The sequence below is a fragment of the Eschrichtius robustus genome, chromosome 10 (assembly GCF_028021215.1).
Source record: "Eschrichtius robustus isolate mEscRob2 chromosome 10, mEscRob2.pri, whole genome shotgun sequence".
NCBI classification, from domain to species: Eukaryota; Metazoa; Chordata; class Mammalia; order Artiodactyla; family Eschrichtiidae; genus Eschrichtius; species Eschrichtius robustus.
The window spans coordinates 86,915,008-86,938,142 of record NC_090833.1 but is presented as its reverse complement, the minus strand read 5'-3'; the positions used below and the strand labels follow the sequence as shown (position 1 = coordinate 86,938,142).

The window sequence follows — 23,135 nt, the reverse complement described above, 5'->3', positions numbered from 1 at the left end:
GCGTATGCTCAAATTTCTGAGCTCCTTGCAGGCCTGGGATGTCTTCTCTGAATCTCCCCACCTGCCAGGACCCACCACAGTCAATTTTGTATTAACATAACCCGTCTTGTAGCAAGATCAAAGTTTCGATCTTGTGCCCATTAGCACTAATTTTTAGCAACTAAATGATGAAAATTTGTTAAAATAGGTTCAACCTTAGAAAAATTTTAAGATAATAACTTTTTTGAAAGGCTTACACTATTAATTTCACAGGCAAAGAAAGCCATTACAGGTAAATGTCATATCTATTTCAGGGACATTTTCTACTAGGAAGCTGTTGACAGCTTAACCACTGCAGCTCTGCTTTATGCAAATGCAGGTGGCGCTTTTCTCCCAGGGAACTTAACAAATTATTATCTCAGTTGACTTTGCCATGGCCTTGAGGGGGACAGGACGGGCAACACAGTACCCAAAACCTTAAAAGAAATGACTGGGGAAAAAGGAACCAGGAAAGTCTAGCCACTTAACACACAAGAACATGTACAAGAGTGGTTAAAACTACATAAAGTTTTTACAGACGTGCACACCGAAAAGGATGTTTATAGTGTTAAAAATAGAGTATCATTTTTATTGGAGGTTCTCTTATGAAGTTGTGTTAATAAAAACAAATTACAGCACAAAAATGTTCACAAGACAAAACATGATTAATTCTAAAGTTAATAAAACTATAATAATTGGATCATTCTTTTGAATAGAGAAATGCCAATTTCCCCCAAACTAAAATTATAAATTATTTGGATGTCACACTTAAAATTCAGCAGTTGACATTGGGTATTACAGTAAAACCCCACTTAAGTTAAAAATGTGAATGACTTTTTCCACTGTTATACATATATGTGTGTGTAAACATACATATATCAATATATGTATTTTTCCCGATGGTAGCTGTAAGAAACTGTAAAAGAAGCTGTAAAAACCCATTTCTAATACCACACCCTGTATTTGTCTTCTATCCAACCCTCTGAACTCCCCAATTCACTTACCCTTTACATTATCAACATTCTCTGGTGCGGTAAGCAGGATAACAGCCACGTCCTAATCCCTGGAACCTACGACTTATGTTAGGCTACATGGCAAAGGGGAATTAAGGTTGTTAATCAACTGACCTAAAGATGGGGAGATGATCCTGGATGATCCAGGAGGGCCCAATACAACCACAAGATCCTTGTAAGTGAGGAAGGAAGGCAGGAAAGAGAGAAACCAGAGAGGTGGCAGCATGAGAAGAACTCAGCCTAACCTTGCTGGTTTTGAAGATGGAGGAAGGGGTCATGAACCAAGGAATGCAGGGACCTCTGAAAGGTGAAAAGGCAAGGAAATGGATTTTCTCCTAGCACCTCCAGAAAGAAACAAAGGCCTGCTGACATCCTGACGTTAGCCGAGTGAAGGTGATTTTGGATGTCTGACCTCCAGATACCGTAAGATAATAAATCTGTGTTGTTTTAAGTCACTGGATTTGTTACAGCAGAAATAGGAAACTAATACATCTGGGTTCCAAGTTCCTCTCATAATCAACCTCACCCCTTCTTAATGTTTGGCTCAACATGTGAGGAAAATAAAAGCATTCTTTAAAATCTCTTAGCTAGGGCTTCCGTGGTGGCGCAGTGGTTAAGAATCTGCCTGCCAATGCTGGGGACACGGGTTCGAGCCCTGGTCCGGGAAGCTCCCACATGCCGTGGAGCAACTAAGCCCGTGCGCCACAACTACTGAGCCCGCGCACCAAAACTACTGAAGCCTGCACGCCTAGAGCCCGTGCTCCGCAAGAAGAGAAGCCACCGCAATGAGAAGCCTGTGCGCCACAATGAAGAGTAGCCCCCCTCACCGCAACCAGAAAAAGCCCGCGTGCAGCAACGAAGACCCAATGCAGCCAATAAATAAATAAATAAATTTATTTATTTTTTTAAAAAATCTCTTAGCTACACCTGAAGTCTAATCTTTTCCTTCTAAGAGCAGAAGATTTCCTCGAGGTCCGCCTTCTCACCTCCCTCCAAGTACACACCTTTATGGGGGGATTTCAGGCTCATTTCTAGGGGTTGAAAAGTTTGCTGGGGCTGCTGGGGAGGGATGAGAAGAAAGCTGGATAGGGGTCTAAAAGCCCTTTTGGGTCTGGTTCCTAACTGCCTGGCTGCTCTTACAGTGCCACAGAGGACTGGGCAGAGCATGTCAATGAAACAAAGGACAAACATGAAACAAAACGCCATAAGCAACCACGTCTTGATCAAATCTAAGAGCGATTCAAGTTAATAAGTAACATAACCCTACCACCTTTTTCATGGCTTTAATTATTACAGCCAGTAAAAAATATTCAGGCCATCCCTGTTTAGGGATGTTTTATTTACCCCTAAAGGCTAAAGTCTTCATTAAATGCAGAAGAGTTGTGTTCAATTCAACACATATGGTGAGATCACAGCCCAGATTAATGTAATTTTTAAAGTGTCATTCCCCCTTCCCCCAAACACAGACCCACACACACATACACATGGACTCTGAACACACAGCACTGCAATTACAATCTGGCTAGATCAGATTTTACATTATTACATAACTGGTTTAAAAGACAGTCTTATTTCTGAATAGTTTCCCTTATTTTCTATTTTTCCAGCATGAATCAATCTTTCCATGAGGCCATTTCCTACAATGTTCAGAGGGCATGTTACTGCTGTTAACAGGGTAGGGTCTTCCTTTGCCCCCAAGTGTTTCATTCACATAAGTTAAACCTGGCTAAGGTCCTGAATGGCACAGGACCTTTTGGTTTGAGAAGTTTGACAAAGCGTCTATGTAGTAAAAGGAATGGGTAAGAGGCTGGAACAACCCACATGTCCACAAGATCAACACCATTATCTTCTTTTTTCACTGTGTAGAGACTCTGCCAGGGAACTGACTGAGTATGTTTTCCAGAGTTCACAGTTATATTCTCCAAGGGAAACAGACAGCCATATCTTTCCAGATAAACTCTTCACTGAGGAATGAAGTACAATTCTTTACCATGTCTTACATTAGAAAAGCCATTTTTCCCCATCATTCCTCACTTAGATATGTTTTTTATATCTTTGGCTCTCATTTGGCATTACTGTCCATGGAGCCGAAATGGCATGAGAGGAGATGGGATCATTCAAAATTAAGTCCCTGAACCCCTGCAAGAGAAGGAGGCTGAGCTGCGGGGGGTTCTATTGTGCATGGCTCCACCTCCCTGAACACGCAAGCAGGAGAGGATGAGAAAGCCTGCAGCACCAACAGGCGGCTCCTGGAGCACGTGGTCAGAAATAAGTGAAGGAGAGGAGTGGGAAGAAGACACCTCCCTGCTCTCCCATTTAATCTCAGGGACGGAGACAGGATCTGGGGAAGAACTGGAAAACATGCCGCTTCAGGCAGTGGGAAGTAACCCAAGATGAAACACACCTGGGCCTGGGCCTCTGCCCTTTTTCCTTTGGAAAAAGGTGCTTATCATGTGGCTTTACAATGGTCTAAGGCTAGAGGCTAAACTTGGCTTTGTATTTGATCGCCAATTTTATTAGCAGAATTGCACATCATGATATACAGCCCTCCTTGGTCTCTAGTTCTCGGAAAACCATTCCCGGTAGCTATATAATTCTAAAGGGGGAAAATAAAATGCAGAATAAAAAGGCTTGGGCATTAAATTTTACAAAGCACAGGAAAGTAATGGCTGTTTGATTTCGTACGTTCCTATCAATGTAGGTGCAAGCCTGTGGGAAGGGGCTTGGGGAAGCAGAGCCCTCTGGTGAAGCTGTCGCCTCAAAGTCGCCTGACCCTGTGCTCCTCTCTCCCCTACTGAGGTCCTATGCTCTCCTCTTCTAGTTCCTCTTACATGCCCCTAATGCTATTCTTATTATATTCCCAGAATTAAGTTAAACTAAAATAGCATCTTTAACATGCTTTAGTTCTGTGGGAAAAGGAAATTATCAATCATGCAATAACTATAAAAAAATTAACATCCTGAAAACTGTTTTTACAAAATCTGAAGAATAAAAAAATGTCAGCAATCTTATTTAGTCTGCCATCACAAATCATTGCTCTTGACGATAATGTCAGTGGCTATTGAAAAGATTTCTTAAAATCAGTAACATAAGAAATGAATGAACGACTGTATAAATAAAAAAGCATGATGCCCATAGCAGGGATAAACAAATTAGCAAACTCATAAGCTGTTTGTTTGTACAGCTTGCCCTAAAGCGTTTGAGAGAAGTATTTCTTAAGTAAAATGTTGTGTTTTGCTGGTGAGATAGGACTTGCTTAAAACTGTGATCCTGTTTTTGGTGAAGCCATGAAAAATTAAGCATTGAGGATAACCATGTAAAAATACATGAATTTGTTCATTGTTTCTATTCGTAGCACAGTATATTATTGACTTATTATTCACAAAAATATCATTCTTAAACCCTGCCAATGTAATTTAGGTCACTTAATTTTTGTGCTATGAAAATAAAGAATAGCTTGTGATCACCCCCTTTGAATACAAGAATAAAGGTAAAGATGGCAGGGTGTCTGGCTTCCTCATTACATGAGTTTTAAGCCCAGAGGCACCCAATGACTTGTCTGCGGCACAAAGGTTAGAACCCTGGTGCCAGCCCATCCCCAGAGCCCTGAACATTGTTATTACTAGGTGGAACAAATCCAATTTTAAAAATCTTATCTCATAGGTCTTATTTTTTATCCCCATAATATTATTATTTTTTATTTGGACCTGTCTCAACTGATCCACATTGCTCAAGATGCAGACTCCAAAAGCATATAAAGTGGCCTGGCTGATCCCCTCCTAACCCTCCCTGCCATCACATTATTCAATATTTAAAGGCACTAAACACATACCCACAGGTGTTCCATTTGACTTCTGTCCATCCACTGGGCCACAATAACCGTTTTTTCAAACCTAGAGCTGGTCAGTTTTCCATGTGAATCTAAATAGTGCCTAGTTTAACAAGATCACTTAGACTGCCAAATTTACAGGCAACCATATTCAACCCACCTCGTTTATAAACTCAAACTCACCAAGGTTATCTTCAAGTCCAAATCTCCAATAGCAATATTAAGCCACCCTGACGGTGGGACCGCTCCTATCATCTCCCTTCTTGTGGCAGGGGAGGCACTGATGAGCGCCTACCCACCCAGAACTTGGACACTTAAATATTTGAGTCCAAAGAGCTTCTACAGGAAAAAATGACTGGCGGAGACCAACAAAGCCAGTATTCGTCTAGTACCCCTTCATGCACTGAGCGCTCTGCTGACAATAACAAGATCTACAACTTCTAAGAATTCTAATGCAGGACTAATTAAAAGCACAGGAAAAGAAATCTCTTCTCTTGCAGGGGGCTTTGGAGGTAGAGTACCCATGATTTGCCTGTACTATAAAAAGAGTCAGCATTTCACAACAAACGGAGTTATTTACAGCTGCTTTGTTTTCATTTTCTAGGTTTAACTACCAGAATCTTTAAATAGTCAGGTAGTTGCCTGGATTTGTTTGCTGTAGTTACTGAGGGCTGTGGCAAACAGAGGTTATATCATTAAGCTTTCTATAATTTTATTTGTTTTTTTAATTTTGGGGGGAGGGGTATATGTTTATATTCGGATTTAAAATTTGTGCAAGTTGCCTAGAAACCAAAGCACAGAAGCATTCACAGCCTGATGCATGCTAAATGGAAGCTGCTGGAAATAGTATGTTTCCCCAACTACACTCCAGGGTGGGCTCATTCCTATCTAGCCTGTCATTCAAGCTTGATGGTATCTAGTTTTCCAGAGAGTCTGGTTTAGTTATACCATCGCTATGGATAAAATGGGAGCGAAATCAGTGTGGTTTTTTGTCCTTCTTGAATGCACTTTATTCTTCAAGAAACTTGTGTCCCTCCTCCTGTATCAGGACAGTGTGTGTAGCTTCAGATCTGGAAGATACAGGTCCAAGTGGCATAGAACTTGCTTTGCATGGAGCGTGGATGGATAAATAGATGGAAGCTTTCTCACTCTAAAAGCATCTCCCACACTGAGAAACCTTCATCCAAGGAGTGCCATGTATTTCGTACAGGTCTGAAGTGCCAACATTCCCCACCATGTCATCACACTCACGGTCACATTTTGTAAATGGGGGCTCAGTCAGAAAGCCAGTCAGGATCACTGTATATCCGAAAGTGAAGCCAGATATTAACCCTTAGGAATTTCTTAGCTTGTCCTGCCAGGTAATAGGCTACACTATTTAAATAAATCACTTATAATGTTGCCATAGTTTTCAGGACTGATCACTTCCCTTCTCCAAGAGTGTCTGAAAGCACTCAGCTTTCAGCTGACGAGGAATGAATAGAGCTTGTGAAGTTTCCTTTTTAGTTTAGCAAACAGGACAGTTAACTACTCCTAAAGTGGTCTTTCCTCAGTCCTCCAGCAACCTCTTAGAAGAAACTGTGCCCAGAACAAAGGTTATGCTTTATTTACTCCACAAAATTTGGAGTGGAAAAGAAATGCGACTATATCGGGGAAAAATGCAAGTTAAACTACTTGGAAAACAACTGAATTCATCAAGCTCTGGTGCCCAAGACACCGCGTTTTTTAAAATCATTATCTCAAACAATAAAACCCTGCACACCCTTTATAACCAAATGAGGCAATACTCTGACAACGACTTTAGGTGCCAAGGACAAAGATATTTTTCATGGTTATTTGTACAGACTATGATTTTCTATCAGTGAGCTCTAATCAGCTTTCTGGTTAAAATAACAAAGGATGACTTCTGGTTAAAATAAACAAATAATTCTTAAAATGGTTAAAGGTTGTTAAAGAAAATTTTCCCCTCTTTAAGTCACAATAAAGGCTAAAAGGTGGGAAAAAAATATGTTACTCCTGAAACTTCATAAAACAGTCACCTATAACTAAACTACCAACAATGCTCTGAGGTCTTTTCGGTAAAAAACTTCAAAAGCCTCTACGATTCTCCTACAGTTTTCATGCCCACTCTTAGGCTGAAGACACCTCATACTTCTGTGATGTTCAAACTAAAAAGAAGCATATCTGCTTCGAATGAGAAGTCTAACAGATGTCACCACTTTCTGCAAGTGGCACACTGAGAACGCATATCTTGCCAAATCGCAGTGAGCATCTGATCCCCTAACAGTTGAACGGGCAAGAGAAGACACTCGGGGCACTGACTGCTAGGACAAGCTTGTGGTCAGGCTGGAAGAACAAGATCACAGGGCTCCAAAACCCAGAGCCTCCACTAGGCTGACTTCAAGCCTAGTAACTCGAGGTCACATGTGGAACTCATGGCGACAGCTTTCTTCCATCTCAGTTATATCATGCCTGGTGACATTTGGAACAGAATACAATGTTTTCCCCACATTGAAAAAAAATTCCCTACCATTCTGACATCTGCTGAAAGGAATGCAACACCACATTTTTGGTTTTTAAGAGCAAGTAAATACATATTTTATTTTATGGCCAATATTTAAGATAATTAAGGAGTTAGGAAAGCTTTTTAAAAAAAGATTAAACACCTTTATAAGGGATGAAAGACCTTCCCCCACCTTCCATTATGATTCTTGTCATTTTAAGGTTGCTACTCTAAGGAATTTATTTAAAATTTAGAATTTTTTTCCATAGGCAAAGATTAAAAGAAAGTAGGACCAACTTCAAAAATAAAATCAAAAGACTTTATTTCCATATTTTCAAATAACTAAATTTTTTAAAGTGTCCTGAGAAATCAGTGGTAAGATCTTGAAAAAGCAAGCAAGGTCACTGGAAGACTGCAACTGGGCTCAACCCTTAGGCTTAGAGAGATGTGCTCACACAGGATCATATATATATGTACATCCTCATACAGGAACCCTTCAACACAGCAGAAACTCTTAAAGACATCTCAATCACTAGATAGAAAAAATCTAGGAAGATTTAAAACACAAATATTTGTATAACCCTTTGTATTCAAGAAAACTCAGTGAGACTAGCGTCACAGGAGCCTCTCCTCGAGGTCTACAATCATAACTCTCATGCTCATTTTCTAGGTGAAGCATCTGAAAGCACAAGGTAGGAGGCACGTCTGGGAGAATGAATTAAGAGCGGGTGGGTGCCTGCTTTTACTGACAGACAAGCTATGTCACAAGCAATTTCTTTAAAAAATATTACCTGAATCTCGTGTCAAAGGAATTCGTATAAAAAAAAAACAGCAATTCACCAATACAAAGGAAATTCCTTAGAGTTTTACTACTGCTTAGATATTCAAGATATTCCAACTGGTCCTCAACTTGAGTCACACTGCTATCTCTGGTTAATGACTGTCCCTAATGGGATGTAGAACAGGAGCAGATTTTTCAAATATGCCAACAATTAATGTCCAGTTTCAGGAGAAAATTGATATGTGATTACTGTTAAAAATGTTTTCCGTCCAAGTAATTAAATGAAATGTTATGTTAGTATAGGATGTCTTCCCACTTCAATCCCAGGTTCATAATAACAAAACCAAATTTTATCAATCAATCCAATCCAACCATGGGAGAGAATCACAGCAAGGCCTAGTTGTCAAGCTCCTCTTTCCAGAGGTCCATATTACAACACTGAAACAGTATCTGCTTTATCTCTGTGGCTCATGTCAAATCAAAGACAGTCAGCTGATGAGAACTGAAAGCATGATTGTTCCAACATTTCTCCATTAAAAACACGAGGATACTTACATCTTCCAAACAAGCGCCTTTAGCCTTTGGCTCATAAAAACTGATGAGGCAAAGGAGGCCTCACAGGCCCCCAGTGTGTGGCTTAAGGACAAAATTATTAATACCCACGTCGACTTTCAAGACTAGCTCGTCTTTACTTTCAAACTGTTTCAACCTCTCTCCTCATGCCATTTCCACCCTATTTATAATTTCCAAGTTATAAGGAGCATGGTCTCAAATTCTCTCATCTCTATGATCTGTGTCAGAGAACTCAATTTGCATTTACCAGTTTTGTCCTTTGATATCCTGATGCTATTCTATCAAATCCACCTACTGTAAGGAAGGAGAAAATGGAGGGAAAAGGTATGTTTTAGTGGGTATCTGAATCTATTTTCCCTTGTCAAGGATCCCCTTTATGAAGACACCTGTCTAACCTATTATCCAAAAGTATAGTTAAGAATAAAGTTAAAATAATCACTGCTTACACCTTGGCTTTCAGCATGAAATAAGAATACTGATTATGTTTCACATATATCTGAAAAATATAGCTTTCAGATATGTACCCTGAGAACAAAGTAACACGAATGTCAGGACTCAAAACCAAACTTCTAATAGAGGACAAAGTGGGGACATGGCCTCAATATGTCATTCAGAAAGCAATTCTCTCATTTTGGATGGCTTCACTACACTAATACAGCTGACAGCAAAACAGGGGCAGAGAACAGCACGCAAAAATTTAAAGTCTCCATTTGGTTAAGCACATAATGTAATTTGATATTATAAATTTCTATTTACAGTATACCACATTTAATTGCTCACACATGGGATTTTGGGCATTTAACTTCTGGCTACACGATATTCCCATTTCTGAAATGTCACAAAATAAATACAAAAAAACAGTATTTTGATTTGCTGAATCTTGCCAAAGACTCAATGTAAAGCTCATGTATTTAAATGTCAAAAATTTCCCATGTGATATTTTTGGTGAAAGGCATATTAACTAGGTTAAATTTATTATTAGTTATAGTGTCATATAATTAACCTAATATTTCATTTTCAAGAAGGAGGGCACTCTGAGTTATGGAATTGTACCTTCAGTAAATCTCTTTTAATATGAAGAATCACTGACCAATGGGGAGAGGACCACACACACGTAAGCCCATCAATTCCCCTGGTTTATCATAGCACCTACGGAAGAAAGTCGAGCTAAAGGAACATGATGGGGTGGAAGGAGAGGAAAACTGGACGAAGAGGTTCTGCAGGAGGGAAGGAGTCACCATGTGAGCTGCTGCAGGAATAAAAGATGAGAGTGGAGACACACGCTGGGCACTTGGAGGGTATGAGCACCTGAACGGACAGGCGGGAGGAGAGACTAGCATTGGAAGAACAAAGGTATCAAAAGAAGAGGTGAAATGAGGACACACTAGGCTGGCACTTCAACTGTGCCAACCACTGGCCTCCATGACCCCAGCAGGAAAAAAACTGCCTCTGAGACTAACAGCACCCAGTCGTGGGGCTATTCTTAGCTATCTGTGTTGGCTGAAGTCAACCACGTCAGGTGTGCCTCCAGCTTCACTGTTTCCAATCTCCTTGGAAGTTACATGGGTACCCTAAAAATAGCCATTCTAAAATGAACTCTAGTGTTCTAGCACTTGGCCCAATATTAGAAAACCCTTATCCCCATTACACACACAAGCACACACACACACCCCCACTCAGTAAAGACCTACGGGGAACCTTTCAGGGCAGCACATCCTACAAAATCAGCAAGAAGGCACAGAAGTGGGAATAACTACAAATCACCCTGCCCTAACTTCATTCAGTTGTGTATTTGCTGATCTGTTTCAGTGAATGTGCATTTATTCCTAACACCTATCATTTACTAGTTATAAATAACTAGCCTCTGGTACTATTGAAATGTGCCAAAATGTGAAATCTGCCAAACCTGGGCCTCAGAGTGACCTACAGAGCAGCGATATGCTGAGAGAACATCAGTTCTTTTGACTAGTCCCACTGGGCACCTAAGGTGAAGGTGAACATCGCCATCTTTCACTGGCCCTCCCAAAAGACAGAGGAAAACATCTCTCAATTTCACCCTGCAGCTTGTGTCAATGGAAACACCTTTAACAACAACTTACTTAAATGAGAACATACCTGAGAGGCACGTTTTAAAAACAGCGCTGCAGGGCCCGCCTCGTCTCCCCAGAGGCCAAGTCCACTCTGGTCCTGAAGGGACAGGCCTTCTCAGGGCCACGTGAGGCCTAACAGACCGTCAGGCCCAGAATGGCTACCCTGCACCTGCAGAACACCTGGCCAGCCCCAGCATTCTGAGAGGGCCAGGAGGTGTACCTACAGCTCTAGGAGGGGTGACCTGAAAGGAAAGCACACTATAAGCAGTTGGCCTCGGCTAGTCAGGGCCAGTGGTGTCTTCTTGGACACACAGGACAAAGCATGTCTCCAGGCCTACTCCAAGTCACACCAGAGGTTTCCAGCCACCTCACATTAGTTTGATGTCCTGGGACATATGCCTTCTGATCAGGCCCCTTTCCATGTTATGCTTAATACAACAAGATGAGAGAAACCACAAATTACAAAAAACTACAGGGGACTGAGCAACTTATTCATGCCCCCTATAAACACTGGAAAAAGATGTCTTTAGCAGAAACATGTAATCAAAAGAAGGGGTGGGGTCTGTGGAACATCAAAGCCCCTCAGCTGTGGCGCACAGTCGACAAACTGGAGAATCCTCCAGATATATGGGACAAGTTGAAAGACGGGGCAGATAGCGTTCACTTGTCTGAATTGAGATACATTTGGAAAAGCGAACCTAAAACGACAATGATCCAGCGAGCGCTGAGGAAATTTATGTTCTAATTCTCCCACCCTCCAGCATTCCGGCTGAAAGAGGATGCACAGCTGAGCTTTAGCAGCTCTCTGGTGCCTTGTGGGAGTAAAACCCAAAAGTCCCTTTTGGTCTTCAGGAGCATGCAGTTCCAACCTCAAGCTCCACCTGTTGGCCACCGTCAGGGCATCAGCACAGAGCTGTGCTCCCGGTCTCTGATGGATGGCGAGGTTTCAATCAGGTATCAGTTCCTACAAAAAGCTGCTCTAAGGAACTTATTTCCTCCTCACATTAAAATGGAGACCTACCTGACATCACGTTCCGGTTCTCTGGGAACACGTGGAGCACGCCCAACACGTCCTGCTACTGGATGTTGTGAGGGAAGGCAACCTACTTAAGTTTCATGACATTCTTTTTAAACTAAAAAGAGCAGATGCATGAAGAACAAATACAGAGAGAAGCACTGACTCCATTTCACTTAAGTAAATACAGGTAAATGAAGAGAAATCTATTAATTGCCAAAATAATTAATGCTCTTCACCCACACAAATGTGCATTTGACATGCACTTTTATGTGCTAACACTACTGGGCTTGTGGGGTGCGTGTGTGCCTGCACATCCCAGAGGCGAGCTGGGCACTGCAAACACCAGACTTTCCACTAGCCTGGGACCACACCTCGCCAGGAGGGGTTTTCACCAATGTAGAGAGCAAGATGGTCAGAAAAGCCAGCCAGGCTGGAAGGTAAAACAAAACTACCAAAGAAGTAGCAAAGCATCAGAGTAATAACCCCTTTTCAGGATTCAATTATGTTACTTTGAAGTTAAGACTATTTGCATTTTAATAAAAGCCAGAAAGCAGGAGATGGTTGTGTGACTGCATATTCCTTAGAAATAAGTTGAGAGTATCGATTTCAGCATAACTCTTAAAGTAGAACAGAAAGAGCCTCACAGTTAATTGCTGAACAGAGGCTCATCTTCCATAATTTCCATATTGCGACTACAAGCTCCACACACAAGTCACAAGGTGAGCTGGTAGCATACCCTCAGATCTTGAAATGGATGTCAGTTTGATTCCCATTGAGAGAAGAGGAAAAACAACAGCACAGCTACTGCCACTTTTTACATCGACTGTCACATACAGAAAGTCAAAGGTAAAAGGAGTCATCCACAAGCCCTCATTACCCAGTCCAACCATCCATTCAAGAGACAGTGGTATCAGATTGCAGTCTGTATTTACAAAAGTTTACTCCAGTACACTGGGGATTGTTTTCAAATAGATTTGGTTAAGGTATACAAGTCCTGGGGAAAGCCAGGACTACAGCTGCAGTTAAATGCTGAATTCCAGTACTTGTCAGTCAAGTTACCTTTTAGGAAAAGTACAGATCTTTCCAAAAAGGCAGAATTTCAAAATCACTGAATTCAATTAAATTTTTTTAAAACAGTAACCTGAATGAACCACCTTTGAAGTCACAAAGTAGAAGTGACAAATAGAAACATGTTCTCACTCTTTTTCAATAATTATTTTCACCAAAAGATTTAAATGACAAATACCAAAATATTAAGAGTAAGTAGCTCTCTGGATAACTGGATTACTGGTAGTTTTAAATTTTCTTCTTTACACCTTCTTAGATTTCCTAGATTTTCTCTAATCAACAGTATCACTTTTATAACGAGAAAAAAATGTTAATTTCCTTGGCTCATGGTTTGTTTGAAACTAGAAGGCGGGGACTAAATATGCTGAACTGAAATAAAAAGACAGGAAAGGTGCCACACCAGAAAACAAAACTTAGTTACCCTGTGCAGAAATTGGAACATACCACGGCTGCAACAGTCAACTTGGCATTCAATCTAGATTTTAACAATTTGAGCAACATGAACTGGTGTCCCCAGGGAGCCTACCCAATCAGCCCAATTGGGCATGCTATAGCCTATGCTGCCCTGTGGTAGCACTCAGATTTAATCAAAGCACTCTCAAAGGTATATGCTAATAAGGCTTAGTGGAAACTCAAGTTTTTATGTTAACAGTGGCTTGGTTATCACAAATGAAACCAAATTAAAATTAATTCCAACCTCCTGCCCCTGAGTAAACCTTTCTCAGGAGTTTTCATGATATGGCTGAATTAACTTCTTTCCTCTTCACCATGTCCCTGATAAGCTGCTGGAGAAGGTGCTTATAATCACTGCAACGTCCAAAATATCGATAACAAATACAAGAAGGAGGAGAACATTATTAGAAAATCTACAAACTTTGATCAGTGCTAAAACAGCCAGTAAAATGCCAGGTCTCTCAAACGTGGCATGACAACGTGTTTGGCATGACACCAAGTGGCCTGGAGTGATGAACGGACGGCAGGTGTCCACAAGCTCAGGAGGGCATTGACAGCCCAGGTGGGTGAAATGCAGCACGCAGGGAGAAGGGAGCTTACACCTGAGGGCTCCGACTAACTCTACGCTGCTAAGAAAATACAGGCTGTGGAAGGAGCTGCTCTGGTGTGTAACAGGGCACGGCTCCTCGTCAGGCACACACACCGACAAAAAGGCAAAGGCCAGGAAAGTTGAGACTGGTAAAACGATTTAATGTCTGCATCTATGCAACACCCCTAAGGAATTCAGTAATGTTATCATGAGGCCCAAGAGCTTAATTCTTCACTCTCATCTCTGCTCTATACCTCTCGACCACATCCCTTCTCAAAAGTACGTGGCTGGCCTCTTGACACCACTGAGAGGGCACATGGTGACAGGGATGATTCTGCATCGGTGAAGGCAGCCAAGTACAGAAGGTTACATCCTAGGGAATGTTACAGAACCCATTAGAGAATCGGTTTACAGAAAATGAGCACAGATCAATGACATGTAGCAACCCTCCCCAATTATCAGGATGCTATGCGCCATCTGCATCACCTGAGAACTGCTACTGTCACCTCTGTCACGTCCCTCCACACACACACATTTAATATTTCGGTAATATGAACCAAAAACCTATCGTAACTTGGAGCCCATGGCTCTGATGATAATACAAACAATGCCTCACTTTTAACACTATCCTGAAATGAAATTTTTTTTAATTAATTAATTTATTTATTTTTGGCTGTATTGGGTCTTCCTCGCTGCGCGCGGGCTTTCTCTAGTTGCAGTTGAGTGGGGGCTACTCTTCCTTGTGGTGCGCGGGCTTCTCATTGCGGTGGCTTCTCTTGTTGCAGAGCTAGGCGCTCTAGGCGCGGACTTCAGCAGTTGTGGCACACAGGCTCAGTAGTTGTGGCGCACGGGCTTAGTTGCTCCGCAGCATGTGGGATCTTCCCGGACCAGGGCTCGAACCCATGTCGCCTGCATTGGCAGGTGGATTCTTAACCACTGTGCCACCAGGGAAGTCCTTGAAATGAAATTCTTAAATACCATAACTCACATAACACATATGATGCAGGGACCTTAATAGAATGCCTCATCTCTAACATAAAGGAGAATTAAAAGGAAAGTGGGTCAGAATGCATTAATACGGATTTCAGTATTTCCAAGCCTAAATACCCTATAAGACATAATGAAGCAATGAGAGGCCTAGGGAATCCCCATAAACACACAGCTATTAACACAAACTGAAGTAGGTGTGAGATGTAGTTACTCATACACAAAAGCATTCCCACTGATGACAAGATTTTCCAGAATGGCAAACAACTCTCGGGAAAATTCAACAAAATACAATCTTCCCAGATTTATCTGGCACTTACATTCCTAGATAATTCAGTAAATATTAAAACTGTGCATATAAAAGAGCTTAAAGGTTAAACATTAGACACAGGTTTTTCACCTGTGTAACTCTCTAGCAGACACCTGAAGACCATGTGGAAGGCAGAATAACTGCTCGCCATGCTGGAAACTGCTGTGCATTGCAGGCATAATGTTCCTGGACTGAGGCTGAGGCCACTAAAGGCCAGGAGCACCCCCAATCACTGTAACACCCACAGCACCCCCATGGGGGTGATTCTGACCTGGGAGAACCACCTTTTCACCAAACTGCCCCCACAATGACAAAGTGCCTATGGAAGCCAGACTAATTCATGCAAATTGTATCCAGTTGAGGTTGTCTCTTCAGCTCTCAGATCATAAGAAAATCATCTCCGCCACTATTTCCCTCCCAGACTTCTGTCACTTGGTGCTTGGGTGCCTCTCATCCTTTCCTCTTGTTAGGTCACGTGCCCTCTCTGAAGGGTATTATCTTTAAGCTGGTCATTGCTAAAACCCACTTTGAACAATCACAAATTCAAAAGACAAATGGGCCTGTAACGAGTGTTCGGAGACTCATGCTTCTGCTCATACCCAAATATTGGTCATGAACCTCACCCATGATGAAATGTCTATTTTACCAGAATGCTCGGTCATGACTAAGTGTATGACTTACTTAGAAAAATAAGTTTATTTGATAAGCTCACTGCCAAAATAAAACATACCTGCAAATCCTAGAATAAACAAAATAATGAGCAACTTTCACCACTTGGTCCTGAACGTGCACAGTAATCCCTGCCATGTCAAGTGATGTGACAAATTCTTCCTGTAAAACTTTTGTGAGATCTTTGGAAATAGCCCAGATTCATACAAACATCCCTAGTTGCATTTTTAATAAAGAACCCTTAAGAGCTACCTAATTCTGTAAGCTAGAAACTTTACCATTTAATTATTTAAAGCACCATAAAACATGGTTCTATAGATACATGTGTCTACTCCATATTAAAACAGTGTATATAATCAGAAATATAAACTTACAACCTTTGATTTGAATAACAAGCGAAACTAAAAACAGAAAAGTGCAAAAAATAAAATCCCTTCTAAAAGTAAACGAATGTTTAGACAATTAATGTCATTTAATTATGATTAATTAACACACATACCCACACACACACCCCCTCCATACTTTATATTAAGTTTATAAGAAAAAAACATAATTAAATGGAAAGTTGTCAAACTCTTGCAAGCATGCCTGGTGGCAGAACCAAGAGATTAGAGAGGATAGAGTACCAAGGACTACAATTTTAGTTAACATGTGTTAACGATGCTTGAAACGTTGCAAAAATCTAAAATTGTTCCTAGCTTTCTTCTGTGCAGAAGAATATAAAAAACGAGTCAAAGGTTAAGATTATTCCTTAAATATGGCCTGTGATAGGGATGTGGAGAAACTGGAACCGTCATACATCACTGGTGGGAAGGTAATATGGTATAGCCATTTTGGAAAACAATCTGGCAGGTTCTTAAAAAGTTAAACATAAATTTACTATATAACTTCTAGGTATCTACCCAAGAGAACTAAAAGCACACACACACACACACACACACACACACAAAACCACCCCAAAACACAATAAAAAACTCCACACATGTCCACACAAAAACTTGTGTGAGTCTTTAAAGATAGCCCCAAACCAGAAACAACCCCAACGTCCACCAACTGTGAACAGACAGACAAAAATGTGGTACAACCACACAATGGAATACTGCTCAGGAATAAAAAGGAACAAACTACTGATACACACTACAATGTGGATGAACTTCAAAAACATTAAGCTAAGTGAAAGAAGGCAAACACGTAAAAACCACATATTGAGTTATTCCACTGACATGAAATCCAGAAAAGGCAAACCTATAGTATAGAAAGAGAAAGTAGATTACTGGTTACCTAGGGACTGGGGAGGGGGTGAAACGGGGAGTGACTGCTAATTGTCACCAGGGATCTTTCTGGGATGATGGAAATGTTCTAAAACTGGATTCTGGGGATGACTGCACGACTTGGCAAATTTACTAAAAACCAGTGAATTGTACACTGAATTATATGGTATGTACATTACACCTTACACAAGCAGTTAAAAACATATATATACACACACAGAGCCTACAGCTGAAGCCCTGCACAGCTACAAAGTGTTAAATCTGTGTTTTGGTTGTCCCTCTTACTTTCTTGACTCTAGAGTGGAAAAGATGACATCAGGCTATTAGCATTATGAGAATGCAGAATTTTGCTATTCAATTTCCTCTTAAAGATAATAAAGGAGGATGAGGGGAGGGAATCATGCAGGGGGAGCAAATAAATCTGCTCTTTCCTCATTATGGAGTTCAAACCGGGTCACGGCCCTATGAGCTGGTAACCACGAGTAGCTTACTTATTACTGTGCGCTGCCGGCTGGGGCGGTGCTGGGGTCTGGGAACAGAGTCCACCACCCTATGAACACAAGGCCTTTGTAATGGGCAAAGCCAGGCCAGGCATTAGGCTACGCACGACAATGGGCACGCTAAACAATTAGGAAATGAGGAACTACAGAAATTCTTATGTTTAGTTCACATACTAAAATCTAGCAAGAGGGAGGGTATATGGGGATATATGTATACACGTAGCTGATTCACTTTGTTAGACAGCAGAAACTAACACACCATTGTAAAGCAATTATACTCCAATAAAGATGCTGAAAAGCAAAAAAAAATCTAATACAAGCCACTTACCTCCCAAACCTCAAACTTAGGTTTTATTTGTTAAAATCAATATCAACTTAATAACTTTACATAATCAAAAACCTGTAAAACAGGCACACCATGTATGATACCCTAAGACAACCTATGTTGCCTCCCCCCCCCCCCCATCTCTTAAAGAGCCAACTTGCCAAGCACCTATTAAATACACTCACTGCTTTACTCAGTCGGGCCTTACAGCCAATGTGCTAGCTCTGCTTTGCAGACTCGTGACGGGCCTCTTCGCAGCAGGACAAGGGACCGGATGGTACCGTTACTATAGACAAGGAGCGGGCTCTCTGGGGCCACGTCTGAGCGCTGTGAGCTGACAGTACTCACTGATGGAAGGCTGGAAGGGGCAGGGTGACAAGCATATGGAACAGCCCCTGCTGGAAAAAGGGTCATGAAAGAGCTAAGTGCGAGGATAAGCTAGTCAGAGTCTCTGTAGTTTTCTGACCATCCATAGCCAGGACACCAAGACTGCCCCTGCCACCTACTCACAGAAGTTCCTAGCTGGAAGCTGCAGCACATGTGCCATGTCCAGAAGACATGCATTTTAGGACCATCTCATACGTCCCTGTACAAAAGTTTCTGAATAGGAAAAAAATAATAATAATAAGTACATAAGTGATAAGAGGACCAATCTGATAGAAACGGCATGGAATTATTTTTAGTTGAAGTGGATAGGATCTCATGAAAATGAAATGTTGTGGAAAAGAGTATTCAGGCAGGAAAAAGGAAATACTATATTTATCCCCTTCTCCCTCACCACTCTTGAGCATTTCCTCTACTTTGAGAAGAAAGCAATAAAACTGTTTTCCCTCTGCTCAGAGACACAGTGACTCACAGGCACCACTAGCATGGGGAACCCCACGCTTGGGCCCGGAGTACAGAAAAACGCCACCTGACAGGGGTCACACATATATACGGCTGCACACTACTGCAGCGCTTGGGTGAGTGGCACCCCCCCCCCCTGGCCTGTGAAATCCTTCCAGCGGCTCTCACTGCTCTGCCTGGGAGAAAACGGGGAGAATGTCCCAGCGGCCTCCTCAGGGGCCCACACTGCCCCTGACTGCTGGTGAGCCTGCAGCTGAACTACTGCTCTCTGTCAACAGAGGTAAGAATATTCCAAGAATGCCAAGGACTAACAAAATGACCAGCACTGTTTTCTCATGATTCATTCCCCTCGTCCACATCCCACTCTCTCTCTCTCATTCCTTAATCTCTATTTAAAATAAACTTCACAGGGGAAAACTAGGGATCAGGTGAGTAAAAGCAGCTACCTGCATAATCTGATAGAGGTAGCTGGCTAATATAACATTTGACATGAAAATTATCCTGCATAAAAAAATACTTCCCTTCCCGTAAAAAATTCAAGCATGCTCATAACTTAGAGGGCATGTGGAGCTCCTTAGCAATTAAAAAGCCAAAGTCAGTCTACAGGGTTTTGTCCAATGACCCTTTTAACTACTTGAAAATTATATCTAATTATCAAATAATGTTATGGCTTATCCATAAAGACTTCTTCCTAAAAAAATATTGATCCTGGATTTACATAAGCAAGGAAATTTGGAGAAGCCTTTTGAAAATCACGCACAACCCATTACTCATAGTTGAGACAAACACTGGGCCCATTTCTTCTGTGTCTGGGTGGGTTTCTATTAGTACGTCAGCACCTGGGGAAACTTACTAACTATTCCAAACCAGTTCTACATAAGAATAAGAGTTATTGTCAACTCAGACCTCTACAGTTACAGGGTGTATGGGGATATCTCAACACTTGTCTTTAAAAGCTTCCTGGAATTACATAGGGCTCAGGACACCAGCAAGCACTGTACTTCTTGATGGTCAGACTTTTTGCAAATTGAGATCACTTTAATTAAGAACTGAACCCAAATCAATAAAACCGCTCTGATGATTTCAACTAAAATTCTCTTTGGAGCATCCCAGTGGAAACTTCCAACAGAATGTGAGGTAGTATTTCCCTGAGGCAGAGCGGCCCCAAACAGCAGATCCTGCGTCAGCTTGGGAAACAGGTGCACCTCTAGGCATGGCTGGGACCTGCCAGAGAAGTAATGGGGCTGCCTCCCCGGTCTTAACTCTGGGGATACTTCAGCTGGCCCATAGACACCAGGCTGATGTTCCAAACTCATGCCCTTAGGGCCATTCTTCCCGTGGCCACATTTCTTGGTCTATCCTATTGGTTCTCAGGGTTCTCATTAATATACCACGGATGACAAATGACTTTAAACCCTGATAACAGCATTGTAAAAGCCCATCACCACCAACATTAATAACTACTGTTGGTGAGCAATGACGCAGTGGCAGCTCTTTGCTAAATGCTTTACAGTAATTATTTTACAGGTGAGGAAACTGAGGCTTAACACAGGCTAGTTTATTCAAGATAAAAAAGCTAGCAAGGGGTGAATATGGGATTTCAACCCATCTGTCTGACTATGAATTCCATATCATGAAGGCCTCTAGGGGGAAGGAAATGTACTTTACGATTTCAATTTACTTCTAAGAGCGCAGATGACCCACAAGGCATTAGCTGCGGCCATCTCCAAAGTTCTGTGGAGAGAGAAGTTAATGGAAACCACACATGTTCTGGGAAAGGAGAAAAAAAGTGTCCATTCACAACAGATTAACATTTCTCTTGCCAAGAAAACTAGAGTCGGGAAACTGCCTGGGAAGTAAATGCTCTTGACAAATGAACTCTTTATACTGAGCTATTGTTAAAACTGAACTATTGTTAAAATAGTATTTTATTGTTCACTTATTTTAATTTTGAATTATTTCTGATATTACAATTTACTATAATGAGCTGTCTTTTTAAAAAAGGAAGTATTTTTAAATATGCTGTTAACAGTTTTTCACAGGAAAAAGCCCCACCAAGAATACAACAGATATACTTCTTTATTTTTAACCCTCATTTAAACAATGTGTCTCACCCTCCAAGACTACTGGAAGATCACTTTAAATACAAGTAATAAGAATACTGCAGGTCAAATATATTTATAATACATTCCCCTCCCCTTCTCTGTAACAGTGTATGATTGCAAAACAGGTCTGATACAAAAAAATTAAAAACCGAGCAACTATGAATACGTGTTCAAGACCTACAACAATCATTTATGGTTATTTTACTCTCTTCTCCTCCTCGTCCTGTTCAAGAATTTGAACATCAGAGCAAGGAGTCTTGTAGCAACAAGTCAGATCTCCTCTCTTCTTTTATCTTGAACTTCATCAGGATTATAGCACTTCCCAAAAAAATCGAATGTGAAGTTAAGCAAAAGTAAACAAAAACGTATCTTTCACCTTCTGTTCTGGAGCCAGGTTTGCTCCACCTTCACTTTTTCCACTGAGCCTCTCCCTAGGACGGCTCATGATGACAATGACTTTGCATTATGCCCACGGCAGTTCTAGGGAAGCATGAGTCAGAGGCAGAAGCAGACGCAAACAGCGCCAGTTCTGGAAATAGCGGCTGCAGCTTTCCTCCAAGATGGGAGATAGTGGTCACAGTCTTGGCCCAAAACCTCCCCTGCTCAGAGGTCAAAGGCCAATGAAATGGTTAAAGTGTGTGTGTCTGCGTGCACACGCACCCAAGCTCTACATGCACAGTGGTACATCAGTGATCCTTTGATGGAAGATAGTTCAGCATCATTTAGATTCATCTTATGATAATCTGGTGCTCTACGATTAGGTAATGCTACTGTTGACCATGCCAGTGACTTAATCTCTAATAAAGACTCAAAGTATGCCAGGGTTAGCAATACAGGAGTATCATCCAGTGCCTTCTCTCCAGAAGCTTTCATTTTGATGGAAACAAAGGGAAGGGCGCCTTCGACAAGTCTGAAGCAGCTCAGTACCTACCTTTTCTTTTCACCTGCCCACTTGAGGCTCTATCTGCCAGTTGTACTGCATAAAACACACAAGCAGTTTCTTCCGCAAACCATAATATTCCTATTCACTTTGTCCTGCCAACAGTACAGAGAGATCTGGGGGACTAAACCTTTTATAACCCAAGTTCAGCATTTATTAATACTGTTTTGGGGGTAGAGTTGGTTTCATTTGGCCTGTAAGCAAATAGCCAATTCAGAAAGATTACAGAAAAACTTCACTTAACTTTAAATTTGCAATACATCAAGGTATGAATATATTTAAACATGGAAAGCAGCCTTGCATTTTAGAAAAAATTATAATGTATTCATTAAAAAATATCTGCACAGACTTAAGAAAAGGCATTTGTGAGAGTACCTTTACTGCATTCCAAAATAAAATGGCTTGTTATCTAGTCACACTATTGTTTGATTAAAAACAGCAAAAACATTTTCATGTCACAGTTATTTGGTCCATGACAAACATCACAAAAACCTCAAATAACCTACGCCCTGTAAAGTTTACTAACTTAATATGAAAAGCAAAATTTCACACCAACCCTTGAAGACACCTGTCTCACCACGTTGTCTTACCCGCTCTTTGGAAGGCCTGAGCCTTCAAAATCTGACCCAGTCCACACCTAACCGAGCCAGGATGGGAGAGTCCTCCATAAACCATGAAAAGGCCCTCACTCTGGAGGAGTTTCTAAGCCACAAGGGGTGGCCTTGGAGGGGCAGCCCGAGTCTCCCAGACCTTGCCTCCTGCCACCCCCAGGTGTCCGTGCCCCAGAACATGATAAAGACCAGCTGCACACGTTTCTCCTGGCCCAGCATCCAAAGCTGTTCCCCCTTCCACAACCCTACTTCGAGGAGCTGCCCTGGCAGATAGCTGAAAAGAGCACGGTGGGACAGAGCCGGGCCTGGTCCCAGACCAGCACTGTGGACCCCCATGTTCCCACATGTGAAACAAGGGTTGGAGTCAGAGAAGCAGTAAGGCCTTCCCCCAGTCTAACAACTCCAGTCCTGTACAGCATTCCAAATAAAGCGCTGAAGTGAAGCATGAGTTGCTGAGCTCTCCATGAGATGCTCTGCCCCCTCTGTTCACTCTTGTGGCCTAGCACACTCAAGTGTCAAGGACTTCAAGTAGCTTTCATAACATTTTATTCACTAGCACACTCCTCCAGGTGCTTGATTTATCATTTTTCCAGGAATTTTAGACAGCTCCTAGCTGGTGATTTTATTTTCTTAAGT

The 23,135-nt window shown here is 41.6% G+C and overlaps 1 protein-coding gene across 2 annotated transcripts in view; it reads right to left on the bottom strand.

Moving 5' to 3' along the window:
- AOPEP (aminopeptidase O (putative)) overlaps window positions 1-23,135 on the bottom strand; it is a 368,252-nt gene that overhangs the window by 48,430 nt on the left and 296,687 nt on the right. The window lies entirely within an intron of this gene.